The sequence below is a fragment of the Balaenoptera borealis genome (genome assembly GCF_965194805.1).
Source record: "Balaenoptera borealis genome assembly, chromosome: 17".
Classification (NCBI taxonomy): domain Eukaryota; kingdom Metazoa; phylum Chordata; class Mammalia; order Artiodactyla; family Balaenopteridae; genus Balaenoptera; species Balaenoptera borealis.
Window position 1 is genome coordinate 64,898,149 of NC_138876.1, and position 27,382 is coordinate 64,925,530.

The window sequence follows — 27,382 nt, forward strand, 5'->3', positions numbered from 1 at the left end:
TAGGCTCTTCATGTCTGTATGTTCTGCTCTTGTTTTTGACTTAACATCAGTGGATTTCTTTGAACCAGTAATGTTGTTATGTTGACTGTTAAACTTTAATTCTTGCAGTGAATTATGATACCTTTTCCCCATTTCTCTACTGAGTTTTCTCAGGATTCAAAACAAAGATCATTTAACTATCCCAAGAAACTCTGGGAAGGAATTTCCAATGGGAAACACAATGTAGAACTATAGATATCTGTTTTAAATTATATCCAGCCTAATATTTCATGGTCATAGACACTGAAATTTGCCTCTAACTGAATCTAACTTAGTACCTAAGTCTCCATTTCGGCTGATAGTAAGAAAATCCAACATTGCTGGTTCAAGGTACTTCAATTATTTCTGGTCATAAATGCGGGCGAACTCAATCAATTCAAGATTTCCTCTGACTCCTTTCTCTCTCCTCTCCGTGGTTTTTTCAGCAGGCTTTATAGTTTTCTGGCTACAGACTGAGGTCCTGGTGGATACGTTGATAACAGAATTAACATCAGAATGTCCCACTGGTGACTGCATATAACCAATTCAAGAAGCAGGTGGATCTTATACCATGTGTCATATTCTTTCACTGACAATTTTCTCTTATATCTCTCTGTATTCTTTTCTTGGTAGCAATGTGGATGCAAATACACAAAGCTGGGGATATCTTCAATTTAGTAGATGCACCAAATCTTAGAAGACAAAGACAAGGGACCAAAGGGAGATAGAACATTAAACAAAACTAGCTAATTATATCTGCTTCTAATTTTGGCTCCTATACAAGGTTCAGAATTCTCATTGCACATCAGAATTGCCTGTGATACTTTTTTTAATGTATATTTCCTAAGCTCCAGGGCTGAAGATTAAGTAACTCTAGGATGAAGTCCAGAAATCTTCATATTTACAAGTTCCCCAAATGACTCTGATGCAGGTAGGCTGGATCCAAACATTGCTCTTGAAGCTCTACAAGGGATTCTTCTCAATTTACCTGGCAAGAGCATCAGATAGGGATTAGGGACCAAATTTATAGCCAGTAACAAAGGGTGCACTTGCTTACTACCTGTGCTATATATCTCTCATGATCCTACTGGGGGTACCTGTAGCCACATTAGAAGGATTCAAGGATTTGGGGTCGGGTTGGCCCTCTTGTTACAGATATCACTAACAAACGAGTCCTGAAAGCAACACAGGGCAGAGAACTAAGAGAATGATGCCACATTCTACCCTTTCACCCACCTCCACTAAGAAACATCCTGAGAGAATTAAACAATATTCCGTGGAGAGGGCAAAACAAACCACCATCAAAATGCAAACCAACATTCTTCAGATGTAAGGAAGACTTTTTCTTCAAGTCTATCCTCCAAGAATAGAAAGAAACAAAGACAAGAAATAACAAGGGTTGACGAGGAAATGGAGTAAAAAGAACCCTCCTACACTGTTGGTGGGAATGTAAATTGGTGCAACCACTGTGGCAAACATTATGGAGGTTCCTCAAAAAACTAAAAATAGAACTACCATATGATCCAGAAATTCCACTCTTAGGTATATATCCAAAGAAAATGAAAAAATTCAAAAACATACATGCACCCCAATGTCCCTAGCAACATTATTTACAATAACCAAGATATGAAAGAAACCTAAGTGTCCATCAGCAGATGAATCCCATTGAATTGGACGCTTTAAATGGGTGATCTGTAGGAAAGCTATTTAAAAAAGAAAAAAAAAAAGATTAGTTCAAGATGGCAGAGTAGAAGAACGTGCTCTCACTCCCTCTTGCGAGAACACCAGAATCACAACTAACTGCTGAACAATCATCAACAGGAAGATACTGGAACTCACCAAAAAAGATGCCCCACATCCAAAGACAAAAGAGAAGCCACAATGAGACGGTAGGTGGGGCACAATCACAATAAAATCAAATCCCATAACTGCTGGATGGGTGACTCACAAACTAGAGAACACTTATACCACAGAAGTCCACCCACTGGAGTGCAGATTCTGAGCCCCAATCTGGGGGTACAGCAACGGGAAGAGGAATTCCTAGAGAATCAGAGTTTGAAGACTAGCGGGATTTGATTGCAGGACTTCGACAAGACTGAGGGAAACAGAGACTGCACTCTTGGAGGGCACACGCAAAATAGTGTGTGCATCGGGACCCAGGGGAAGGAGCAGTGACCCCATAGGAGACTGAACCAGACCTACCTGCTAGTCTTGGAGGGTCTCCTGCAGAGGCGGGGGGTGGCTGTGTCTCACCGTGAGGACAAGGACACTGGCAGCAGAAGTTCTGGGAAGTACTCCTTGGCGTGAGCCCTCTCAGAGTCTGCCATTAGCCCAACCAAAGGGCCCGGTATGCTACAGTGTTGGGTCGCCTCAGGCCAAACAACCAAAAGGGAAGGAACCCAACCCCACCCATCAGCAGACAAGCGGATTATTAAAGTTTTACTGAGCTCTGCCCACCAGAGCAACAGCCAGCTCTACCCACCACCAGTCCCTCCCATCAGGAAACTTGCACAAGACTCTTAGATAGCCTCATCCACCAGAGGGAAGACAGCAGAAGCAACAAGAACTACAATATTGCAGCCTGTGGAACAAAAACCACATTCACAGAAAGATAGACAAGATGAAAAGGCAGGGGGCTATGTACCAGATGAAGGAACAAGATAAAACCCCAGGAAAACAACTAAATAAAGTGGAGATAGGCAACTTTCCAAAAAAGAATTCAGAATAATGATAGTGAGGATGATCCAGGACCTTGGAAAAAGAATGGAGGCAAAGATCAAGAAGATGCAAGAAATGTTTAACAAAGATCTAGAAGAATTAAAGAACAAACAAACAGAGATGGACAACACAGTAACTGAAATTAAAAATACACTAGAAGGAATCAATAGCAGAATAACTGAGGCAGAAGAACGGATAAGTGACCTGGAAGACAGAATGGTGGAATTCACTGCTGTGGAACAGAATAAAGAAATAAGAATGAAAAGAAATGAAGACAGCCTAAGAGACCTCTGGGACAACATTAAATGCAACAACATTCGCATTATAGGGGTCCCAGAAGTAGAAGAGAGAGAGAAAGGACCTGAGAAAATATTTGAGGAGATTATATTTGAAAACTTCCCTAACATGGGAAAGGAAATAGCCACCCAAGTCCAGGAAGTGTGGAGAGTCCCATACAGGATAAACCCAAGGAGAAACACACCAATACACATAGTAATCAAACTGGTAAAAATTAAACACAGAAAAATTATTGAAAGCAGCAAGGGAAAAAAGACAAATAACATACAAGGGAACTCCCACAAGGTTAACAGCTGATTTCTCAGCAGAAACTCTACAGGCCAGAAGGGAGTGGTGTGATATACTTAAAGTGATAAAAGGGAAGAACCTACAACCAAGATTACTCTACCCAGCAAGGATCTCATTCAGATTCGATGAAGAAATCAAAAGCTTTACAGACAAGCAAAAGCTGAGAGAATTCAGCACCACCAAACCAGCTCTACAACAAATGCTAAAGGAACTTCTCTAAGTGGGAAACACAAGAGAAGAAAAGGACCTACAAAAACAAACGCCGAACAATTAAGAAATGGTAATAGGAACATACATATCCATAATTACCTTAAACGTGAATGGATTCAATGTTCCAAACAAAAGACACAGGCTCGCTGAATGGATACAAAAACAAGACCCATATATATGCTGTGTAGAAGAGACCCACTTCAGACCTAGGGACACATTCAGACTGAAAGTGAGGGGATGGAAAAAGATATTCCATACAAATGGAAATCAAAAGAAAGCTAGAGCAACAATACTCATATCAGATAAAATAGACTTTAAAATAAAGAATGTTACAAGAGACAAGGAAGAACACTACATAATGATCAAGGGATCAATCCAAAAGAAGATATAACAATTATAAATATATATGCACCCAACATAGGAGCACCTCAATACATAAGGCAACTGCTAACAGCTATAAAGGAGGAAATCGACAGTAACACAATAATAGTGGGGGACTTTAACACCTCACTTACACCAATGGACAGATCATCCAAACAGAAAATTAATAAGGAAATGCAAGCTTTAAATGACACAATAGACCAGATAGATTTAATTGATATTTATAGGAGACTCCATCCAAAAACAGCAGATTGCACTTTCTTCTCAAGTGTGCACAGAACATTCTCCAGGATAGATCACATCTTGGGCCACATATCAAGCTTCAGTAAATTTAAGAAAATTGAAATCATACCAAGCATCTTTTCTGACCACAACACTATGAGATTAGAAATCAGTTACAGGGAAAAAAACGTAAAAAACACAAACACATGGAGACTAAACAATACGTTACTAAATAACAAAGAGATCACTGAAGAAATCAAAGAGGAAATCAAAAAATACCTAGGGACAAATGATAATGAAAACACGATGATCCAAAACCTATGGGATTCAGCAATAGCAGTTCTAAGCGGGAAGTTTATAGCAATAAAATCCTAACACAAGAAACAAGAAAAATCTCAAATAAATAATCTAACGTTACACCTAAAGGAACCAGAGAAAGAAGAACAAATAAAACCCAAAGTTAGCAGAAGGAAAGGAATCATAAAGATCAGAGCAGAAATAAATGAAATAGAAACAAAGAAAACAATAGCCAAGATCAGTAAAACTAAAAGTGGTTCTTCGAGAAGATAAACAAAATTGATAAACCATTAGCCAGACTCATCAAGAAAAAGAGGGAGAGGACTCAAATCAATAAAATTAGAAATGAAAAAGGAGAAGTTACAACAGACACCGCAGAAATACAAAGCCTCCTAAGAGACTACTACAAACAACTCTATGCCAATAAAATGGACAACCTGGAAGAAATGGACAAATTCTTAGAAGATATAACCTTCCAAGACTGAACCAGGAAGAAATAGAAAATATGAACAGACCAATCACAAGTAATGAAATTGAAACTGTGATTAAAAATCTTCCAACAAACAAAAGTCCAGGACCAGATGGCTTCACAGGTGAATTCTATCAAACATTTAGAGAAGAGCTAACAGCCATCCTTGTCAAACTCTTCCCAAAAATTGCAGAGGAAGGAACACTCCCAAACTCATTCTATGAGGCCACCATCACCCTGATACCAAAACCAGACAAAGGTACTACAAAAAAAGAAAATTACAGACCAATATCACTGATGAATATAGATGCAAAATTCCTCAACAAAATACTAGCAAACAGAATCCAAATCACATTAAAAGGATTGTACACCATGATCAAGTGGGATGTATCCCAGGGATGCAAGGATTCTTCAATATATGCAAATCAATCAATGTGATACACCATATTAACAAACTGAAGGAGTAAAACCATATGGTCACCTCAATAGATGCAGAAAAAGCTTTTGACAAAATTCAACACCCATTTATGATGAAAATTCTCTAGAAAGTGGGCATAGAGGGAACCTACCTCAACATAATAAAGGCCATATATGACAAACCCACAGCAAACATCATTCTCAATGGTGAAAAACTGAAAGCATTTCCTCTAAGATCAGGAACAAGACAAGGATGTCCGCTCTCACCACTATTATTCAACATAGTTTTGAAAGTCCTAGCCATGGCAATCGGAGAAGAAAAAGAAATAAAAGGAATACAAATTGGAAAAGAAGAACTGAAAATGTCACTGTTTGCAGATGACATGATACTATACATAGAGAATCTTAAAGATGCCACCAGAAAACTACTAGAGCTAACCAATGAATTTGGTAAAGTTGCAGGACACAAAATTAATGCACAGAAATCTCTTGCATTCCTATATACTAATGATGAAAAATCTGAAAAAAAATTAAGGAAACACTCCCATTTACCATTGCAACAAGAAGAATAAAATACCTAGGAATAAACCTACCTAGGGAGACAAAAGACCTGTATGCAGAAAACTATAAGACACTGATGAAAGAAATTAAAGATGATACCAACAGATGGAAAGATATACCATGTTCTTGGATTGGAAGAATCAATATTGTGAAAATGACTATACTACCCAAAGCAATCTACAGATTCAACGCAATCCCTATCAAATTACCAATGGCATTTTTTACAGAACTAGAACAAAAAATCTTAAAATTTGTATAGAGACACAAAGACCCCGAATAGCCAAAGCAGTCTTGAGGGGAAAAAATGGAGCTGGAGGAATCAGACTCCCTGACTTCAGACTATACTACAAAGCTACAGTAATCAAGGCAATATAATGCTGACACAAAAACAGAAATATAGATCAGTGGAACAGGATAGAAAGCCCAGAGATAAACCCAGGCACCTATGGTCTACTAATCTATGACAAAGGAGGCAAGGATATACAATGGAGAAAAGACAGTCTCTTCAATAGGTGGTGCTGGGAAAACTGGACAGCTACATGTAAAAGAATGAAATTAGAACACTCCGTAACACCATACACAAAAATAAACTCCAAATGTATTAGAGACCTGAATGTAAGACTGGACACTATAAAATTCTTAAGGGAAAACATAGGAAGAACACTCTCTGACATAAATCACAGCAAGATATTTTTTGATCCACCTCCTAGAGTAATGGAAATAAAAACAAAAATAAACAAATGGGATTTAATGAAACTTGAAAGCTTTTGCAAAGCAAAGGAAACTACAAACAAGACGAAAAGACAACCCTCAGAATGGGAGAAAATATTTGCCAACGAATCAACGGACAAAGGATTCATCTCCAAAATATATAAACAGCTCATGCAGCTCAGTATTAAAAAAACAAACAACCCAATCAAAAAATGGGCAGAAGACCTAAATAGACATTTCTCCAAAGAGGATATACAGATGGCCAAGAAGCACATGAAAAGCTGCTCAACATCACTAATTATTAGAGAAATGCAAATCAAAACTACAGTGAGGTGTCACCTCACACCAGTTAGAATGGGCATTGGCAGAAAATCTACAAACAACAAATGCTGGAGAGGGTGTGGAGAAAAGGGAACTCTCTTGCACTGTTGGTGGGAATGTAAATTGATACAGCCATTATGGAAAACAGTATGGAGGTTCCTTAAAAAACTAAAAATAGAACTACCAATGACCCAGCAATCCCACTACTGGGCATATACCCTGAGAAAACCATAATTCAAAAAAAGTCGGGCTTCCCTCGTGGTGCAGTGGTTGAGAATCTGCCTGCCAATGCAGGGGACACGGGTTCGAGCCCTGGTCTGGGAAGATCCCACATGCCACGGAGCAACTGGGCCTGTGAGCCACAACTGCTGAGCCTGCGCATCTGGAGCCTGTGCTCCGCAACAAGAGAGGCTGCGATAGTGAAAGGCCTGCGCACCGCGATGAGGAGTGGCCCCCGCTCGCCGCAACTAGAGGAAGCCCTCGCACAGAAACGAAGACCCAACACAGCCAAAAATAAATTAATTAATTAATTTAAAAAAAAAAAAAAAAGAGTCATGTAACACAATGTTCATTGCAGCTCTATTTACAGTAGCCAGGACATGGAAGCAACCTAAGTGTCCATCAACAGATGAATGGATAAGGAAGCTGTGGTACATATATACAATGGAATATTACTCAGCCCTTAAAAGGAGTGAAATTGGGTCATTTGTAGAGACGTGGATGAATCTAGAGACTGTCATACAGAGTGAAGTAAGTGAGAGAAAAACAAATATCGTATATTAATGCATATACGTGGAACCTAGAAAAATGGTATGGATGAACTGGTTTGCAGGGCAGAAATACAGACACAGATGTAGAGGACAAACGTATGGTCACCAAGGGGGGAAAGTGGCGGGGGGCTGGGGTGGTGGTGGGATGAATTGGGGGATTGGGATTGACACGTATACCCTGATGTGTATAAAATAGATGACTAATAAGAACCTGCTGTATAAAAAAATAAATAAAATAAAATTCAAAAATTCAAAAAACAACAACAGATGAATGGATAAAGAAGATGTGATATATATATGTGTATATATATATAGTGTGTGTGTATATATATACATATGTAGTGTCTATATGGAATATTATACTGCCATATGGAATATTACTCACCCATTAAAAAGAATGAAATTTTGCCACTTGCAACCAAATGGATGGACCTGGAGGGTATTACGCTTAGTGAAATAGGCCAGATAAAGACAAATACTGTATGTTTTCACTTATATTTGAAATCTAGAAAATAAAACAAACAAACGTATGTAATAAAATAGAAACAGACTCACAGATACAGAGAACAAAATAATGGTTACCAGTGGGGAGAGGGAAGGGGTGCGGGAAGGGGTGAGGGGCAAGATAGGGGTATGGGATTAAGAGATACAAACTCCTAGGTATTAGATAAATAAGATACAAGGATGTAATGTAGAGCACAGGGAATATAGCCATTATTTTATAATTACTTTATATGGAGCATAATCTGTAAAAATATCAAATCGCTCTGTTGTACACCTGAAACAGATGTAATATTGTAAGTTAACTATACTTCAATTTAAAAAAAGAGAAAGAAGCAGATATATCTCCCTGTCTTCCCCTCTTCTCTTATTTTGAAGCATTACAGGGCTGGAGTGTTAGTGATTTGAGTTGCTCAGAACTGTAGAAGGATTCAGAATATGAGGGATACTTAGTAGGTTGTGTCTGAATGGAGGTGTAATTTGTACTGTAGGTATTTTAGTTTGGGAAAGTCCATTTGATTCTGGAAAGCGGAGAAAGTTGATAAGGCTCAAGTCCAAAGGAGAAATAGAAGCTTTTAGGCTTGCAATCAGGTCTGATTTTAAGAAGAGAGGTAAAGAGATAATTACTTTTCTTATTGCCTAGACCAATTTGCCAACAGAATAAAGGAACAGGGAATGAGGACAGGAGTTGTTCCTAGGGATAAAGCCTGCATTGGTCGAGCTGTCACCAGTGCAGTTGTTCTAGAATGATATTACTAAGAGCCACAATTTCTCTCTGATTAATCAAACATATACACTTTTCTTTGGTATTTTGTATTGATCAAAGCCTAAAAATGTCATGACACAAGAGGAATTGATACAGAATTTTTTTCAATTATGACAACTGCAATTAAGCATTACATCAGCGGACAGAATTATATTATGATGACTCCAAGAAAAAGCAGCTAAGATACCTGGTGGGCCTGATCAACAGTCATTATTCTAAGTAAACCTTCCCTTATGAGTTAACTGCACACAGTTACCAACTGGTACTTTATGAAAGCCCTACTATAGCTTTGAAACATGAATTATCTCACAATGAGTTAACTGCTTGACTTTGCTAGTAGCAATTTGAACAATTATTAGTCAAAAGTCACAGGTCACTATGGGAATCAATGGTAGAGCTAAAGGATGAAAATCAAAGTATTGAATTATCATGCAAAGTTCTCTACCGTTTATAAGCTTCACCAAGCAGAAAATAATTAGGAGACAGACAACACATACTATCTCCCGTCTGAGATATAGTTGTAGAATTTATTAAGCGACCTTAAAGTTGTACCTAGTATAGAAGCTCTTTATTTATTTATTTTTTTTTTTTGGATTTTTTTTTTAATTCAGTCACAAAAATTATACTCATCCTCATCAGTTCACTCAGTCCCATGTAATTAATTTTTTTTCTCATCTTGATCTTTTGTTAGCACTTTTATGAGTTCATCAGTTTTTCATTAGAGTTCTGAAAATTCAGTTCTGCTTATTCATTCAGTTCAGCAGTACAGTCAGTTACCGGAAACCTGTACTTGTCAGAGTCTTTTCCATGAATTTCTTAAAGATGAAACCCTTTTATAGGAACATATTTGCAATAGCATCAGAGTACACACAGAACTGTCTGTAAATGACAAAAGACTTAAAAATGACCACAGTTAAAAATTTGATGAAAGTTCATAATAATGCAGTTGACAAGAAAATTAGTTATTTCTGAGATATACATTTTAAGGTAATAACTAGGATTATGACTTATAACATTATACCAGAACATATAAGATTTATTAGAAATTTCATGTAATGTCTGAAACATTTATATTAACATATATATATATAAAAAAAAAAACAAACAAACAAACAAAAAACAAACCAAACAACTAATACTAAACTTTCATTGGGTTATTTGTATGGAAATATGTTAATATGTTAGAAGCTCTTTAAATGAGGCTGCTGCCCTTAAGTATAATTTTCCATGGTTTCTTGTAATAAGAAGTGAAGGGAGCTGTTCATTTAAGGCAGAGCTGATGTTTCAGACCAGATTTTCTTGGTATCACAGACTATTACGTTCATGCCAGCCCTGTTAGTAGTGCATGTGTGTTTATAGGGCCCACTCCAAAGTCAAGTCTCAAGCATAGAAAGTAAACAGTGTTAGTGAGTCACTGTTTATTTATCATTACTAACCTAGAATTCATTAAATGGCACTGACTGTCCTGAACTTTAATTTGAGCCACAAATATTCTCAGCGTAGCGCCATGTTGCTGAAAAGACATGTGCTCCACACATTTTTACCTCGTCTGCCTTCCAGCATCTAAGAATTGCAGCTCAACGGTGATTAAAATCAGGATTTAAACCAAGACGAGTTCAGGTGGGTGTCTTGGATGATCCAAGGGCATGTGGATCTGGCTGAGCAGTCAACTTTTGTTTACGCCAAGGGCTTTATATTCCTACTTTAAAATGGTTTAAAAACCTATGCAAGCAACTGACACTTATGGATTCCAATATATTTTTGGCTCCTTGGAAAATGTCCCGTGTGGAAACTTTCACAATCTGGAATGTCTCCTCAGACATCTATTCTTTGCCAGAACACACCATCTTGTACCCCAACAACTCCCTTTAATGTTCTCAATGTCATATTCATGACTGGCCTCCAGTGCTGAAATATTAAAATTCTACTCCTTTTGACAGGTTTTGCCCTTAAGAAGCTCACTCATGCTTTAGTCCCTTAACCTCTCCCCTGCTCAATGTCAGGATTTACTAAAATGCTTCAACTCTGCTATATCATGACTGGTGTAGCAATTTTGAAAATAAGGTGACTATTTACTTAAAAGGAATATTATTTGTAAATTTTTTTAAAAATGAAGTCCACATGCCACAATAGCAAATGGTAAATGCAAATATAAAGACATGAAGAGGATACTAGCAAAGCATAAAAAGGGCCCCTAGGCCAGCATGGGAAACAGTAAACTTTTTTTTAATAAAAATTCCATATTTTCATTCATTTTTAATTTTATTAGAGTATAGTTGATTTACAATGTTGTGTTAATTTCAGGTGTACAGCAAAGTGATTCAGTTATACATATACATATATTCATTCTTTTTCAGACTCTTTTCTCATATAGGTTATGGCAGAATATTGAGTAGAGTTCCCTGTGACCTACAGTAAATAGTAAACTTTAATTTGGTTCAGTTCAACAAATCCTTCCTCTGCATCCTCAGTGTCTTGAGAATATCCTCAAAGGATGAGGGAAGAGGATGAAGAGGAGACATAAGTCTGATATAGGTTCAAAAGTCATTGAGGAAAGAAAAAGTTCTCCCTGGAGGTTAGACTACATCTCAGTATGTTCACTCGTAAAAATGAGAATGACAATAATACATTATACCTTGGAGAGTTTTTTATGATTGAATATGTTAATTCACATAAACTACCTGGCACATAGTAATCATCTAGAAAATGATGGTTACTGCTACTGTTACTAGAGTGATGCTACCAATAAGAGAAAATGTTTTTTTAGTTAATGCACAATGTAAATAATTCTCCATTAACAATCAAATGAGAGTAGGTACATATCACTAAATGTATTTCCTAGTGCAATGTAAGCGCTCAAGAAATGGCCATTATCATTTGCAGCAACATGGATGGACCTGGAGAATATCATACAAGTGAAGTAAACCAAACAGAGAGAGACAAATACCATATGACATCACTTATTTGTGGAATCTAAAAAGAGATACAAATGAATCTTATACAAAACAGAAACAGACTCAGAGACATAGAAAACAAACTTGGAGAAAGAGAAGAAGGGGATAAATTAAGAGTATGGGATTAACAAATACAAGCTACTATACATAAAATAGATAAGCAACAAGGATTTACAGTATAGCACAAGGAACTATATTCAATATCTTGTAATAACCTATAATGTAAAATAATCTGAATATATACATATATATAAAACTGAATCACTTTGCAGTATACCTGAAACTAACACAATATTGTAAATCAACTCTATTTCAATTTAAAAACAGAAATGAGCATTATCATACGTTTATTAATCACAAATTAATGTCTCACAATCTCCTTATCATCATAGAGACTTTGTACATTCTGAGTAATTTGTACTGTATAAACTCAAAACACTCACACTTTTTTTTTTTTTTAAGTTGGAAAACAGTTTAATGATCACTCACCAAAATTCATAGAAGACTCTTAAATGTTTACAGGGACAGACTATTCCACTACTCCTGTTGTCACCGTGTCCTTCACCGTAGAGTATTACAAGTCAAAAGTTTCTGGTTGTTTTGTTTACTTAAAACCAAATGTAAGAAACAACCTAAGTCATTGCAACTTCAGGCTTCAATGTGAAACCGTCAAACCGCCTTGGAAAGGTTTTCTATCTGAAAGCAGCATTCTTGTCCAGAAGATGCTTAAGGCTCATCAACATTTCTTCTTCCAACTAACCAGTAATAGTTAAATGCCTCAAAATGCCCTCAGAGGTCCCAATATTTAGTCAAGGCAAGTATGAAACAGGTTGCATGCCTTCAGGGTGTAATGAATATCAGAGTTTTGAGAAAGACATTAAAGCATCATGGAATCCTTTGAAGACTGAGACACTAAAACACTAAATAGGATTATTATTTTCTTTTTTAAAATGGTTCATATTTAAAGATTGGTCATTGTAAAATTTTAATAAAGAGACTAAAAACCAAAGTTTTCCAGATATCATGGGCCTTAAAACCTTATACACAGCACCAAATTAGTTAAGGAGTTGAGTTTTTAAATCTCAATTGAACTAAATTGAAAAGCAGCTCCATCGAGATTCATCGAGGTTAAACATAGGCAGCACCGGTTGGATGATTTTAGTTCATCCTGACTGTTCTATCAAGTGGTCTCTAAAAGTTACTGAAGGCTACACAACAGAGAGCTGCAAAGAAACTTGCCCAAATGTCTTACCGAAATACTGCTGACCATAATCCGTATACTTTTACTGGAAGTTCTGGTGAAATTCAGTGGATATGCTTCATTGGCAAAAGCTAAAATGTAAAATCATGTAAAACTTATAAATATTTGGCAGCCTTATATAGAAGGAAAATTCCATAATCTGGGTTCATTTGTAATTCTAGCCCTCTCGCACGTAGAATGGTAGACCAAGAGAGCCACCCAAATAAAACATGTAAACATACCCTGTGCTTTTCTCTGACTGCATGGGGAAAAATTAAGAATTAAACTTTTAAATCTATTTGTAGCGCCTTCTTCTTGTATGTCTTCCATTTATATTTTATTCAAATGAAACAATAAAATGTAGTCAATACTATCACAAAAAATTGGCAGGATGAAGAATCCAATACTAATAAAACTTAAGCCGTTAAGCTGAATCATCAATGTCATTAAAAAATAACTGAGTGTAATCAAACTTAAAATATTCAAATGTTTTGTTTTAATTTTTATTGGAGTATAGTTGATTTACAATGTTGTCAAATGTTTTTGAGAAACAAAACATAACCAGTAAATGACTGTTTCTCCCATGATTTCAAGGTATAAAATTCACTTCTATTTCAATACTTTCTTTGGCCATTATGGTCATATATGTATTTGTAAGAAAATTTCTATTACTATATTATAGATATTTTTCTATTCATGTTCATGTCTACATATCTATTAACTCTTTTTTCCATTAACTTTTGAAGAACGTATGCATTGAGACCAAAATTCTCTTTACTTAAACCAAGCTCAACAACAAAAGAATAAGGAAAGAATAGTATATCTGTTCAGATAGATAATTTTACGGAATATTAATTTCTATTAAATTTAAGTTTTAAAGATTAACTTCAAGAATTTTCACATGTGCAGAACTCATTTGTTTGCATTTTTGAGGAAAAATTATTTTTGCTTTTAGTGCAAAAATTTTTAATCTTTTTTTAATTTCTATGAGATATGTTACATTGGAATTGTGAAAACTAATAATTGCATGGACTTTTTTTGAATTTGTCTGACATTTAAAACTACCTTTCTTAGGAATTTCACAACTAAAAATCTGCGTGGGGAGAGGGTCTCTAGTGCCCCAAAGATTATCATGTAAATTCCAGTGTTTCTATAGCAGAACTTCTTAAGCAGTAGCTCTTAAATTCTTTTGATTATGATACACAGTAAGGAATCTCTTTTACATCATCACCCAGTACACACATGCATACATATGGAAAAAAATGTTCCAGAAAACAATACTCCTTATTACATGGGAGGTACTCTATTTATTCTTCTGTTTTATTCTATACTGTTTCCTTTCTTTCTTTTTTAATGCCAATCATAATCAACTGAATTCATTTCACTATGCATTACTAAGTTGTTACCACTAGCTTGAAAATGCTGCTTGACACCTAAACTATGTCTTTCACTTCTTTTAACCTGTTTCTCTATCACTGTAAAATCTAAAACAGTGTGGTACTTACATAGATGCTAAATAAATGTGGGGGGGGGGGTGTGCGCACACGCCCGTGTGCATGTGCAGTTTTTTAAACAAACTTTCATGAAGCCTAAGACCAAATGACTAGAGTTACAGGTACAGACATGGTAAAAATTTGCTTTATTTAGGTTTGACTGAAGATGCAATTAAACCCACTGCCATTGTTAAAACATTGTAGTCCTATGCCCACATGCAATAGGGCATCAGGAAATTACCGAAGGCAAGGTGCCAGTATCATTCATTTGAAAGCAGGATTATGTGACCCTAAGTTTCATCCACACTCTCAACAACATGGTCTTGAGACTGCTATACAGTGAAACTGTCTTGTGCACAAAAAAGATTAATTCTTTCTCCTCATCCATGTCACTCATTGTTCTGCAAAAGAAGAGAGGACATGAAATTAAGATTCCTGTCTTCTGTGCATTTAACCTACCTCTGACTTTGGATTCTTCACCAAGACATACTGGGGCCTTTACATATAAATTAGATACAGTACTTATAAGGCATAACCAGGTTCCTGGGCTTAAAAATAAGATTGGTAGACACTGAGTTGCTCAATGTTCTAACTAAAGCATTATTGAAGCAGTGTCCATACTCACCAACATGCTTAAAAGCTTTGACTTACCTCGAAGTTGATCATCTGTAAATTAAGCACTGTGAACAGAAGATGCAACAGAAGTTCACAGGCTAAAACAGAAGACAGATATGGTCAAAGGACACCCCACAGGGATGAAAAAAGAAGCAAATCCCAGCTAAAGCAATTTCTGGGCCCCACGCATGTGTTCTTTGCAGTTGATGCAACTTCAGGGATTCTTCCACTTTGGGTTTCATGATTTTACTTCCTGACCTGACCCTCTTACCATGACAGCTCCCTCCAGTTTTGAGCATCCTTTGAATTCCCATTTCCAGATGGAATTGGGCTCTTCTTCTGTCTTTTGGCTCTTCACCTGCAATACCACTCCTGGTCCCCAGCTCAGTTTAACTCCACCGACGTCTCAGTACCCTCTCTGAGTCATCACCTCATTACCCTTTTGTACTCAACCCTCCGGTCAATATCAATGCATATGTGTAAGTGTGTGGATAACAGAGTTAAGAATCAAATGCTTTAGAAAGAGAGGGAGGAATAATTAACTCTGCCTGGGGAAGTCAAAGAGTGCACTTAACCTGAACATTGAGGCTGAGAAGAAGAGGACCTATAAGAAGACATACTGGAGGGACAACTACTAGAAGATTCTATCCAAAGTGGTTGATTACCTCACATCACTCAAGGCAAACATTCACATGAGGATTATACCAGAATTTGCTATGGAAAGAACAGAGTCATAGAAGAATGAGGGAGAAGAGGGAATGTACAAGAAGGAGAAAAAAATAGGCTTCAAAAAATATCCTATAGTGTGACCACCATTTGATGGTTCTACTTTCTTCAGGTACATCTCTCAGTAGATAAAGAGTTATTTCACACTTAAAAGTATTCACAAATATATATGTCTTGTTGAATGACATTTGCCCCCATTTAACTGCACTTAAGTGTTAATTGAGAGGTTTATAATAATTTTTAAATTATCGGTTATGGTAATATTTAGTGATCTGCTTTTTGTTGATAGGAGTTTACTTTTTAATCAAACATATAATGTATTTTTTTATTTCCTAGATCAACATGAGACACTTGAACAGTCAAATACATGGAAATTTGTTTTTAATTTCTGCCCCATATTTTTTCTTTCCTTGGTACCAATAAAAAAGACCTAAAATAGTCTTATCATCTTTCTTGGCTGTTCAGGACATTTTAATCCAGGATACTTTGCGTAGTTTATACACATTAAACAAAAATTGGGGGCCAAGCTCTTTCATCTAAAATTCCCTGAGTCCTTTTATTCATCCCTTATGCCCATCATCCCTTGTCCCAAACTTAGCTCACACAGCAAAAAAAGAGGGAAAAAACGTGGCAAGGTTTCAAAGCCAGTAGTGGAGGAAGTGGAGAGCGGGAATTAAAAATAGGTTTTTTTCTCACTCTTTGTCTAAGCCAGAAAGTTGCAGGTTTTCTTTTGTGATTCTGTCAGTCTCTTTACTAGAAAGGAACCATTACTTAAATTATTTAAATTATTTAGCCCCAACTAGAAAATCTAAAGATGGCCTACGTCAGGACTTCCCTTGTGGTCCAGTGATTGAGAGTCCCCCTTCCAGTGCAGGGGACACAGGTTCTATCCCTGGCCGGGAACTAAGATCCCACATGCTGCAGGGCAACTAAGCCTGCATGCCACAACTAGAGAGCCCGTGTTCCACAACTACAGCACCCACGGGCTCTGAAGCCCCCGCGTACCACAACTAGAGAGAAGCCCACATGCCGCAGGTGGGACCCAATGCAGCCAAAAATAAATAAATAAATATATATATATTAAATAAATATATTTATTTAATATATATTATTTATTATATATATATTATTTATTTATATTATATATTATTTATTTATATATATATTATTTATATTATATATTATTTATTTGTATATTTATTTAATATTATTATATATTATATATTATAATAATATTAAATATAATATATTATAATATATTATATATAATTTATATTACATATTATTTATTTTATATATTTATTTAATATATATTAAATAAATATAAATATATATATAAATAAAAATTTCTTTTAAATAAAGATGGTCTATGTGCTGTAATATAATTCTCATGGTTGTTAAAAATACTACCTTAGATGATGCAATTCTAAGACACTGCTGATTATATTAAATTTTCTCCCTATAAATTTAAAGTTCGTTTTAATATCATAATATTTTTGGTATGATAAAATAACACACATAGAGACTGAGTGTAAAATACCTTCTGTATTAGTAAGAATAATGCTAACATCTGCAACAACAACAAAAAAAACCACCCAGAGGTTCATGTCTTAACCCTGTAGATTTTTCTTGCTAATATAAGTTCAGTGTGGGTGTCCTGATCAGCAGCAAATTTCCTCCGGCCTATGTAGATCCTTCTGTCTTTTGACTCTACCATTCTCTGAGTTTGACATCTGTGTCTGTTCCAATGGGAGGAGAAAGTATGTGGGAAGGATCAGGGAAGATTTGTAAGGGCCAAGTCTCTTTATGGCATAAATGACTTGGATTTGATAATACCTAATTTCTACCTGCAGAAGAAATACCATGGTTAAAAAAAAAAAAAAAAAAAAAAATTCCCTAAATCCCTTTTACTTCTATGATTCTAGGTCTTTTGGAAGTTTATAGATTAATATTTAGCTAATTAGCATCCATATCATTTGTCTTGTTAATCTTGTCATTCGAGTATGGTTTAGAATAGATCCATATCCATATAATGTTGTTCTTTATTTAGTACACTGTTTTGTGTAATTTCATGATGTAAAGTCAATATTTGAATTTTATCTACAAATAAAATGTGCATAGTTGCATTTACTGCAAAACATTGAGTGGACTTCATTCAAGACTTAAAGACATAAATTAGTACTAGTATGCAATGATACATAAGCATGACATTTTGCTGGAAACAGATCACTCCATCCGGTATTGCTTAGTGCTTTTTTAATAAGGTTATATTAAATTTTTGTAGTGAAACTTGAAACCAAATGAAACTTTCTTCTTGGGGTTTATTTCTAGAGGTTTGGGTTTGTCTGTAAACTCCAAATCCATGTGTGGTTCATAGAAAATGTTGGTAAGACTCAATCAACTTTTAGAAAACCTGGATAGAATTTCAAGCAATTAGGAACAAGAAGATGAATGTGCTTTGTTTACTTTAGACCAAATTCTGTGGCTTTGAATTTAGAATTGAACAATTGGAGTTTAAGTTCCATTCACAGGGAAAACATGACTTCCTAGTGGAAAGACCTGGAGAAAACAACTTTTACTTTGGAAAAATATAAAAATTGTTCATGCATGGGTTCTGGAACAAAAACATCGTGGTTCAAAAGAGGTTGCCTGAGAAGAATTTAAAGAAACTGTGTAATACAGTATGTTACTGTTGGTTGTTATTCTCACTACTGAAGTGAACTCCCAGAAGCCATAAGAGGTGTCAACACATATAATCTTCTTGGGCAAGAAAATGTTAACATAAGTCATATATTAATGAACAAAATTCAACAAGTTGCTTTTAAAATACACAACAGAATGTTTTTAAAAGCAAACAGTTAGTTATCAGTGCATTGTCTGAATTCAGCTGATTGTATTCCAAATAATAATTCCTGGGAGGTAAATAAATGAAATCATTATCCTCATCGTTTCAGAGGCAGGAAATCTGCTACTTGGTGTTAAGGGTTGAATTCGTGTGTGCTATGTGATAATGTGAGCTTTACAACCTTACTGCTCAGACAACAACTACCACCAAGACCTGGGTTGATTCACATGGTTGAAGAAAACTCTGTTATATTTGTGTGCTTATGATTTTCCTTTTGGCCTTTTATAGATTTTGATTGGATAGCTTCATGGAAGAAGTGAATTTTCAAGAGATATAGCTAAAAATACTGGTAAACTGGAACACTAAGAGAAAAAGTAACTTCTTCCAATTATATAGAGTGTGGAAAAGAGATACAGATCATGAATGTCAGAGGATGTAGTTAAAGGGATGATTAAGCCCCAGACCTGGGGAAGATGAAGAGACAGACTTAGAACTGAGAAAACTTCTGTCACGGCTTGTATACGGTGTTGGATTCTCTTTTGCTAGAAAAACATATTTTTAAATTAAGGATGGAAATACTGTAAAAATTCAAAAACAGGCTATTAAATCTAAAATTTCTGAAATCAGTTCTACTCCTCAAATTTAAGCTGGATTCTTCTCTCCCAAGAGAAAAAAAATGAGATTTCTAGAGATAAGTTTTGGACTAGCCTGGGCTGCTATTTGAGTGGGATCCATTTGGAACAAACTTGGGTCAATTCTGAAGTCAATGCAATCTGGTTTTCAAATAAACCTGGACTGAGTTAAAGGTTGGGATGAAAGCCAGCAGAAACCTGCAAACAGGTGAAATTTAACAAAACAAGCTAATTTGAATTGATTTTAAGATTTCTCCTGACCCAGTTCTGGAGGGACCAGCCAAAATATTGAATGGTTATTCCAGATTTGGATTTGTTTAAATAAGTTTGTATGCAAATACCCAGGGAAACAAAATGTCATGTTTTGTGAAACCTTGCTTAATTTGAAAGCCATAACCTGAAAAGATCCAGACTTAACCCAGGTTTGTAAACAGCACTGGAAAGTTTTAGATTTTGCAAGCTGATTGATTTGTAAGCAAATTGAGGAAGAAGCTTATTTTTTTGTTTTGTTTTGTTTCTTTTATTTTTGTTTAAATGTAATTCAGATTCCATGAATTCTAAGTTTTTAATTCAATAACTGGGGGTGAAAACCTTAGAACTGCTGGAAAGAAGAGATTCCAAATAGAGAGTAATTCAAATAAAAGGTAAACAGAATTAATAATCCAAAATTCTCCACTTGGATAATTCAAACTCCCAAGCAGATACGTACAAAGAAGAAAAAGAAATAGAATTCTAAACAGAAAATATTTGTTACAATTTCATCTAGATTACTGATGACAACAAAACTCCAGCCTGCCATTTTCTCCTCATTAATTATTTTTCTAAATAAGGTCCCCATCATTAGTATAATCATCTGAACCCAGCACTGATGAAGAGAACTCAAAAGCAGTATTCACCTATAGAAAAAAGGATGATAGACTCGGGATTAATTCAAAGCATGTTACTCAACATTTTTTTAATTCTTAGGCAAAATCAGTAAACTCCAATTAAACTGTAAACTTACAGAGGACCAGTGACAGTATTTTCTATATCCTTTTAAAAGTACTCAAGATATCTAACAAGGTGTTAGCTAGAGAATAGGTCCTATTAGGACTTCATGCTTTTAGAACATACCAAGTTCTATCCACTGAAAGGATCTAGAAAAAAACATATCATCCCAATAACAATAACCAACCCTCACATCAATTTCCCATTAACAGGGATCAAGGCTCTTTGAAAAAAGAGCTGATTCCAAGTCTGGGGCAGGAAATGTAAAACATGTGCTTGAAGCATTTTATCATACCGTAAAGCAAGGGAGCTATCAAATTATATTATGCACATAATAACTCAGAAACCAACTTGAATAGACTTATAGTGGCCAAAGATAGGACAATATGAACATTAGTAAGATAATAAAGGCAGTGAATTGAAACATATGTAATATGTTTAAATGCCTGCAAAATATTAACAAAAATCCCTCATTGTTCATCTTTGGAGAATACTAGGAAACCAATCCACTATTTTGAAAACTGGAAAATAATAGAAAAGGACCAAGTCGTTAATGTACACTTCAGCATGGTAGCCAATATTAGGACATGAAGGAAAAAGCAGAGGATAGAGATCTCAAAGATATGCAAGCTATATTGATTTAAACACAGAAGGTAAAGTAAAAAGTTCAACTCCTCTCCCTCATATACCCCTTCACAATTCCAATTCCCTCTCCAGATTCAACCACTATTAAGAGCTTTAGTGTTAAATTTTTTCATATGTGCTTACATATTTCTGTACATAAATGGAATCACACATAGTAATACACATATACTAATCTTCAGTTTACTCTTGACGATCTTCCTACTTACTCTTTTAATTGCTACATAGTATTATGCATGTGCAATAATTTGTTTATTAATTCTCTTATTGATAATCAAGATGGTTTCCAGTTTTTATGTTCCAACTCTGCTACCATGCGCATCCTTATTCATATGTCTCTGTATTCATATGCAATTGTTCTAATAAAATGGAGTCTTAAAGGTCAAATAATTGGGCCAGATGATACATGCAATTATAACAGCCTTATTTGGGTATAATTAACATAAATAAATATACAGTTTAATAATTTCTGACATATGAATTCATCACCACCCACAAACACATGCAAAAACTATCCATCACCCCCATGTTTTCTCAAGCCCCTTGGTAATACCTCTCTCTCACACCTTTCCCAATCCCCAAGTCATCACTATCTGCTTTCTGTCACTCATCAAAGGAAATTGCACTGGACTGAGTTAAACAAGCTAGGAAGACTTTATTCAAAACTATTGCAATAGAGGCAGGGGAGGACCTTCAAGATGGTGGAGGAGTAAGACATGGAAATCATCTTCCTCCCGACAAATACATCAAAAATACAGGGCTTCCCTGGTGGCGCAGTGGTTGAGAATCTGCCTGCCAATGCAGGGGACACGGGTTCGAGCCCTGGTCTGGGAAGATCCCACATGCCGCGGAGCGACTAGGCCCGTGAGCCACAATTGCTGAGCCTGCGCGTCTGGAGCCTGTGCTCTGCAACAAGAGAGGCCAATAGTGAAAGGCCTGCGCACCGCGATGAAGAGTGGCCCCCACTTGCCACAACTAGAGAAAGCCCTCGCACAGAAACGAAGACCCAACACAGCCATAAATAAATAAAATTAAAAAAAAAAAAAAACATCTACATGTGGAACAGCTCCTACAGAACACCTACTGAACGCTGGCAGAAGAACTCAAACTTCCCAAAAGGCAAGAAATTCCCCCACGTACCTGGTTGTGTGGCTGACAGGGTCTTGGTGTTCTGGCTGGGTGTCAGGCATGAGCCTCTGAGGTGGGAGAGCCGAGTTCAGGACATTGGTCCACCAGAGACCTCCCAGCCCCATGTAATATCAATCATCGAGAGCTCTCCCAGAGATCTCCGGCTCAATGCTAGACCCAGCTCCACTCAACGAACAGCAAGCTCCAGTGCTGGACACCCAATGCCAAAAAAACTAGCAAAACAGGAACACAACCCTATCCTGCCTAAAATCATAATAAGTTCACAGACACCCCAAAACACACCATAGGACGTGGTCCTGCCCACCAGAAAGACGAGATCCAGCATCATCCACCAGAACACAGGCACCAATCCCCTCCACCAGGAAGCCTACACAACCCACTGAACCAACCTTACCCACTGGAGGCAGACACCAAAAAGAATGAGAACTACGAAACTGCAACCTGCAAAAAGGAGACCCCAAACATAGTAAGTTAAGCAAAATGAGAAGACAGAGATACACAGCCGATGAAAGAGCAAGGTGAAAACCCACCAGACCAAACAAATGAAGAGGAAATAGGTAGTATACCTGAAAAAGAATTCAGAGTAATGATAGTAAAGATGATCCAAAATCTTGGAACTAGAATGGAGAAAATACAAGAAACATTTAACAAGGACCTAGAAGAACTAAAGAGAAAACAAACAATGATGAACAACAAAATAAATGCAATTAAAAACTCTCTAGAAGGAATCAATAGAAGAATAACTGAGGCAGAGGAATAGATAAGTGACCTGGAAGATAAAATAGTGGCAATAACTACCACAGAGCAGAATAAAGAAAAAAGAATGAAAAGAATTGAGGACAGTCTCAGAGACCTCTGGGATAACATTAAACGCACCAACATTAGAATTATAGGAGTCCCAGAAGAAGAAGAGAAAAAGAAAGGGACTGAGAAAATATTTGAAGAGATTATAGTTGAAAACTTCCCTAATATGGGAAAGGAAATGTCAAGTCCAGGAAACACAGAGAGTCCCATACAGGATAAATCCAAGGAGAAACATGCCAAGACACATTTTAATCAAACTATCCAAAATTAAATACAAAGAAAAAATATTAAAAGCAGCAAGGGAAAAGCAACAAATAACATACAAGGGAATCCCCATAAGGTCAACAGCTCATCTTTCAGCAGAAAGTCTGCAAGCCAGAACGGTGTGGCAGGACATATTTAAAGTGATGAAAGAGAAAAACCTACAACCAATATTACTCTACCCAGCAAGGATCTCATTCAGATGTGATGGAGAAACTAAAACCTTTACAGACAAGCAAAAGCTAAGAGAATTCAGCACCACCAAACCAGCATTGCAACAAATGCTAAAGGAACTTCTCTAGACAGGAAACATGAGAGAAGGAAAAGACCTACAATAACAAACCCAAAACAATTAGGAAAATGGCAATAGGAACATACATATCGATAATTACCTTAAATGTAAATGGCTAAATGCTCCAACCAAAAGACATAGACTGGCTGAATGGATACAAAAACAAGACCCATATATATGCTGTCTACAAGAGACCCACTTCAGACCTAGGGACACATACAGACTGAAGGTGAGGGGATGGAAAAAGATATTCCATGCAAATGGAAATCAAAAGAAAGCTGGAGTACAATTCTCATATCAGAAAAAATAGACTTTAAAATAAAGACTATAATAAGAGACAGAGAAGGTCACTACATAATGATCAAGGGATGAATCCAAGATGAAGATACAGTGATAGTAAATATTTATGCACCCAACATAGGAGCACCTCAGTAAATAAGGCAAATGCTAACAGCCATAAAAGGGGAAATCGACAATAACACAATCATAGTAGAGGACTTTAACACCCCACTTTCACCAATGGACATGTTATCCAAAATGAAAATAAATAAGGAAACACAAGCTTTAAATGACACATTAAACAAGATGGACTTAATTGATATTTATGGGACATTCCATCCAGAAACAACAGAATACACTTTCTTCTCAAGTGCTCATGGAACATTCTCCAGAATAGAGCATATCTTGGGTCACAAATCAAGCCTTGGTAAATTTAAGAAAATTGAAATTGTATCAACTATCTTTTCCGACCACAATGCTATGAGACTAGATATCAATTACAGGAAAAAATCTGGAAAAAATACACACACATGGAGGCTAAACAATACACTACTTAATTACCAAGAGATCACTGAAGAAACCAAAGAGGAAATCAAAAAATACCTAGAAACAAATGACAATGAAACCACGATAACCCAAAACCTATGGGATGCAGCAAAAGCAGTTCTAAGAGGGAAGTTTATAGCAATACAGTTCTGCCACAAGAAACAAGAAACATCTCAAATAAACAACCTAACCTTACACCTAAGGTAATTAGAGAAAGAAGAACAAAAAAAAAACCCCAAAGTTAGCAGAAGGAAAGAATCATAAAGATCAGATCAGAAATAAGTGAAAAAGAAATGAAGGAAACAGTTGCAAAGATCAATAAAACTAAAAGCTAGTTACTTGAGAAGATAAACAAAATTGATAAACCATTAGTCAGACTCATCAAGAAAAAAAGGGACAAGACTCAAATCAATAGAATTAGAAATGAAAAAGGAGAAGTAACAACTGACACTGCAGAAATACAAAGGATCATGAGAGATTACTAAAAGCAACTATATGCCAATAAAATGGACAACCTGGAAGAAAAGGACGCATTCTTAGAAAACCACAATCTTCTGGGACTGAACCAGGAAGAAATAGAAAATATAAGCAGACCAATCACAAGCACTGAAATTGAGACTGTGATTAAAAATCTTCCAACAAACAAAAGCCCAGGACCAGATGGCTTCACAGGCGAATTCTATCAAACATTTAGAGAAGAACTAACACCTATCCTTCTCAAACTCTTCCAAAATATAGCAGAGGGAGGAATACTCCCAAACACATTCTATGAGGCCACCATCACCCCAATACCAAAACCAGACAAAGATGTCACAAAGAAAGAAAACTACAGGCCAATATCACTGATGAACATAGATGCAAAAATCCTCAACAAAATACTAGCAAACAGAATCCAACAGCACATTTAAAGGATCATACACCATGGTCAAGTGGGGTTTATTCCAGGAATGCAAGGATTCTTCAATATACACAAATTAATCAATGTGAAAAACCATATTAACAAATTGAAGGAGAAAACCATATGATCCTCTCAATAGATGCACAAAAAGCTTTTGACAAAATTCAACACCATTTATGATAAAAACCCTCCAGAAAGTAGGCATAGAGGGAACTTACCTCAACGTAATAAAGGCCATATATGACAAACCCACAGCCAACATCGTTCTCAATTGTGATAAATTGAAACCATTTCCACTAAGATCAGGAACAAGACAAGGTTGCCTACTCTCACCACTATTATTCAACATAGTTTTGGAAGCGTTAGCCACAGCAATCAGAGAAGACAAAGAAATAAAAGGAATCCAAATCGGAAAAGAAGTAAAACTGTCACTGTTTGCAGATGACATGACACTATACATAGAGAATCTTAAAGATGCTACCAGAAAACTACTACAGCTAATCAATGAATTTGGTAAAGTAGCAGGATACAAAATTAATGCACAGAAATCTCTTGCATTCCTATACACTAATGATGAAAACTCTGAAAGAGAAATTAAGGAAACACTCCCATTTACCATTGCAACAAAAAAGAATAAAATACCTAGGAATAAAGGTACCTAAGGAGACAGAAGACCTGTATGCAGAAAACTGTAAGGCACTGATGAAGGAAATTAAAGATGATACAAACAGATGGAGAGATATACCATGTTCTTAGATTGGAAGAATTAACATTGTGAAAATGACTATACTGCCCAAAGCAATCTACAGATTCAATGCCATCCTTATCAAACTACCAATGGTATTTTTCACAGAACTAGAGCAAAAAAATTTCACAATTTGTATGGAAACACAAAAGATCCCTAATAGCGAAAGCAATCTTGAGAAAGAAAAACAGAGCTGGAGGATTCAGGCTCCCTGACTTCAGACTATACTACAAAGCTACAGTAATCAAGACAATATGGTACTGGCACAAAGGCAGAAATATAGATCAATGCAATAGGATAGAAAGCCCAGCGATAAACCCACACACATATGGTCACCTTATCTTTGATAAAGGAGGCAAGAATATACAGTGGAGAAAAGACAGCCTCTTCAATACACCATTGTAAAGCAATTTTACTCCAATAAAGATGTTAAAAATAAAAAAAGGTATTTTAAGTAAGAAGCTTAATGGAAATTGTGAAATTTGCAGAAAAATATTTATTGTACCGTTAAAAATAAAAGACGAACTAGAAGCAACCTCAGTGTACCAAAGAGATTATTTCATAAATTCATGTACATGAACCTGTGGAATATTTTAAAATCATAAAATCATTAAAAATTACAATATCTATTAAGAAAAGGAAAAACAATACGTATTGTGAGCTTAAAAATTTGTTAAGAGGGTAGAGCTTATGTTAACATAAGGTCTTGTTGCGAGAAATTTTAAAAAGGGCGTGTGAGGAAACTTTGGAGATAATGGATGCTTATTATCTTGTTTGTGGTGATGGTATCAGAGTGTGTGCATATGTCCACACTCACCAAGTTTTATATGTTCAGAGTATGCAATTTTATATTTCATTTATACATCAATAAAGCTGATCAAACAAACAAACAAACAAAAACTATTGCAATAGAGATAAAGACTATTTCAATAAGGAAGAGAGACGGAACTCAACTCCACTGAGGAAGGCAGGAGAATTTTTAAGCCCTGGGGTAAGCTAGTGGAAAAGTACTAGATGAAGATGAGGGAGATTGGTTAATGTGATTAGGCCACCTGTGCTTGTTAATTCCTGCTTATCAAATCCAGGCTCCTACCCTCCTATTAAGACTGGGAGATAAAAGCCCTGTCTTTCTGGATGATTACATTTCAAAGAGATGGCCCCCAGATCTTTAAGAGATAGTCCTAGATTGTAAAACTGAGGAGAGGCTGGGAGACAATTTATATCTCAAAGGGGCAAAAAACTTAAAATTGCAAGTTTTCTAAAGTAAATGCTCCAGAAAAAGGGAGGTCAGGGACCTATAGTCAGGAAGAAATCTGTCTAAAAGTTT

The 27,382-nt window shown here is 36.1% G+C and overlaps 2 long non-coding RNA genes across 2 annotated transcripts in view; both read right to left on the reverse strand.

Annotated features, from left to right (window-relative positions):
- Window positions 1-23,837, reverse strand: part of LOC309614866 — a 527,064-nt gene extending 503,227 nt beyond the window's left edge. The window contains exon 1 of the long non-coding RNA XR_014236443.1: window positions 23,625-23,837. This is a non-coding gene — a long non-coding RNA (uncharacterized lncRNA). The remainder of the gene's footprint in view (window positions 1-23,624) is intronic.
- LOC309614855 lies at window positions 9,733-17,098 on the reverse strand. Its single transcript, XR_014236433.1, has 2 exons — window positions 13,154-17,098; window positions 9,733-9,777 (listed from the first exon to the last, which is right to left on the reverse strand). It is a non-coding gene; the product is annotated as an uncharacterized lncRNA (long non-coding RNA).
- Window positions 23,838-27,382: the final 3,545 nt, after the last annotated feature.